This window comes from Vigna radiata, unplaced genomic scaffold (assembly GCF_000741045.1).
Source record: "Vigna radiata var. radiata cultivar VC1973A unplaced genomic scaffold, Vradiata_ver6 scaffold_129, whole genome shotgun sequence".
NCBI lineage: Eukaryota > Viridiplantae > Streptophyta > Magnoliopsida > Fabales > Fabaceae > Vigna > Vigna radiata.
In genome coordinates, this window is record NW_014543107.1 from 101,283 (window position 1) to 104,397 (window position 3,115).

The following is a 3,115-nucleotide window of genomic DNA, read 5'->3' on the forward strand; positions in this document are numbered from 1 at the left end:
GTTCCTCTTCTCGACGTCAGTCATGTCCTCTTGGGGCCAAGAGGTTAATGTTCGAGGGGTCTTGGTCCAATACAATGGGAATTTGGGACTACCATCATCGTTCAGAAAAAACGGCCTACCCCTCTTTGTAATCGACACTTTGAAAAATTGGTTTTTAAAGTCTTTATATGACTCGACGAATAAACGGAAAATGGCGCCCTTTGCCATTGAACTTAGGGAGACCCAACCTTTTTTGGCGTTCGGACGACTTTTGAAGAAAAACAAGAAGATTTTGGCCGTTGGTTCAATGCCCAAGGCCTGACATAAAACACAAACGCTTGGATGTATCCCCAGCTGTTCAGGTGTAATTGGGAAGGAGCTACGTTTAAATATTGCAGAACTTCCATTTGGAATCTAGTGAACGGAAGCCTAATGTACATATCATAGAATAGACATAAATAAAAATAAAAACAGTTCTCTCCGGCAACGTCCTCTCCGTGGAAGACTCGCTCCTCTTTCCTACAAGCAACCAACTTTAGGGCCGCGTTGTATCCTAGGGTTCGAAGAACGTAGTTGTCCTCTACCCATCATAACAGTATGTCTTTATTTACAAAAATGGTGTATTGATCACCAACCTCACGGGATGCCCATGAGTAGTCAGTCGGAGAAGATGAACATTCTTGCCTCGGATTTTCGACCTCTACTCCACCGCTAACAAAAACCCTATCTCCGCTTAACAAAGACTCAACAGAACCTACGACTTCTGGTCGAACCCTAGGTGAGTCACTACTATCAGGTAAAGAATGAACGGAGGAAGAAGAAGCCATTGTTACCTGGGAATGCGAGACTGACACAGTTGGGGAAGAAGACACTAGGGCAGCGCAAGAACTTCTCAAGAACGATGAAAATGATGCAGAAATGAAATGTGACGGTTCATTTCAAAATCATTAACTTATTAAAGGCGTGGAGGTTACGAAACCGCCACATTGTCCACACCCTTGGATGTATAGGATCTAACGGCTCTTATTTGGCGACTCTACCATTACCATAACGCGGGAAAAACTACTCACGTTTTCAAGGATGAAACGACGACACAATCGTGTCGTTTCCAAGTCATTCACAAAACCAAACAGGTCTATCTGACTACCTAACGCGCACGCACTCAACACGAACGGAGTCCATACTGAACGACACACACTCATAAAAGTCCTTCGGTCACCCAAGGTCCTTCACCTCGGACTTGGGCGGGATGATGTACGGTAATATATCTCTGACGTTCGGTCTGCTAAACCGAACGGCCAAGCTTGCTAATCAAATGGGCCGAATCATCAGAATGGTCCAGCTCTATTGGGCTCGAGGCCCATCATCTCGCAAATTCGAATAAATGAACAATATCATATCAATCCAAAGCCTATAAATAAAGAATTAAAGGCTCCAAATAAGGTACGCTCACATTCTCTCACACTCATACTTTCACATCTAACTGAGTATCAACCCTCTCTCCATTCTAAGCATCAACTTGCTGAGTATCGAGGGTCTTCCTACACCGACATCTAACTTGATCGTCGGAGTGCCTTTATAGGTACCCCCTCGGGTGAAGATTGGAACTTGACGGACGGTCTGAAGAACGGACTACGAAGGAATTTAAAAATCTCGCATCAGAAAGAAGCAGAATCGCGTCATCGAGATTATTACTTTCGGTCTCAGAAATTCCTACCGAAACAAAAACTATCAATGCATCAAAGGGAGAATATATATACTAAATTAACAAAGTTACTGTTGAAGACAAAATGAACATTTAAAAAGATAAATGGCCAAAATATATTTTAACCAAACTTTAATGAATTTATCATATTGTGAGATATTAGATGATATAGCAAAAAAAAAAACAAATTAGAATATTGAAATTTAATTAAAAAAAAAAAACAGATGTAACCATTTGACTGTTCTTACCAATATCTAGCAGACCAGCGAGAGCACCTTGTGGTAATGAAATTTCCACAGAAGGCACAGCCACCGTGTCTCCTCCCATCACTCACCAGACACGGTGGTCCGGTGACAATCCTCCTCATCAAAGTAACGGTCTAACTGACCATTGGGGTGCTCCTGCTCTCTCTCCCGGTTTAACTTGGTTTGGAAGCTAAAGGGGAAATTGAGAAGGCAATTCTGGTGATTCAATTTTGACCCAAATTGCATAATTATAGCAGTTGTCTTCAGCTAGAGTTTTGTATTGATGGCATTTGTCTTCATGCACATATTCTTGGCATACTCTTGTTTTGTAATAGATAAGGTATTCTAAGATTTTGGAAGAACTATGTGTCATGTCTTCCTTACTAACTGCAGTGTGGTCCCTCTTTTGTTTTCATATTTGTTTCATATTGAAAGGATATAAAACCAATCAAAAGTGAAATTTTTTTACTCAGAATGTCTAGAAAATGGGATGTTACAAGGAGTGTTTTGATCTAATTTATTTTAGAATTATTTAATGTGTTTATATTGTTGTAATATAATTCTTATTCTTTATCTAAAGTGTTATTTTTCTTTTTTTTTTTGTTAAATGTTATCAGTGATACGTAACAACTTATAATTGTTTCATAGTGAATGATCAATTCATATTATAATGATATCATTTTATAGGGTAACATTATCATTCCTTAATGATGTATGAAAATAATATCTAAATTAAGAAAATAATATTTTGTGAAATATGAAATTTTTTTGTCATTTAAAATTAAAAGTAATAATTTCTTCAAATTTTATCTGCAGCAATAGTTGAGTGAAAAGAATTTCTTGTAAAACAATTATTAATATTTTTATAAAATATAACGGCAAAATAAATGAATACCAATAAATAAAACACTTAGTTGTATTCAAAATGGGTTATGTGTTTTTATATATCATTAAATTCCAATGATTTTACAACAAATTGAATTATCTGTAATTATATTTATAAAAAATTATTCTAAAAGTATTTATTTGTTTCTTTGTATTATTATTTCTATAATAAANATATTAAAAATAAAATATTTTCATTACAAATTTTAGAATACTATTAAGTTATTTTTTTAACATTCTAAACATCCAAATATATATACTATTTTCAAAATAATTTATAGTATCCTAAATATTATCTTAA